This window comes from Populus euphratica, unplaced genomic scaffold, assembly GCF_000495115.2.
Source record: "Populus euphratica unplaced genomic scaffold, PopEup_1.0 scaffold54.1, whole genome shotgun sequence".
In the NCBI taxonomy this organism is placed as follows: Eukaryota; Viridiplantae; Streptophyta; class Magnoliopsida; order Malpighiales; family Salicaceae; genus Populus; species Populus euphratica.
In genome coordinates, this window is record NW_011499910.1 from 90,405 (window position 1) to 90,684 (window position 280).

The window sequence follows — 280 nt, forward strand, 5'->3', positions numbered from 1 at the left end:
GCAAAAACAGGGGAGGGGACGTGGCTGGGGCGGCCACTATACAGTAACCAGCCCCCCCTCATTTGCTGTAGAACATGAATTGATTTATGTTCTGCATGCTAATGCAGACTGAAAGAAGAAAGAGACGGGGCAGCCGGAGGTTACCTGGGATTGGTGTCGAGGCGGGGGGGGGCCAGCGTTTTGGTGTGTTTTTCTTCTCTCTGTCTCCTCGGTTTTTCACACTTTCCTGCTTCTTCTTCTCTTTTTTTTTTTTTTTTTTTTGCTCTCTCTTTTTTTTTCT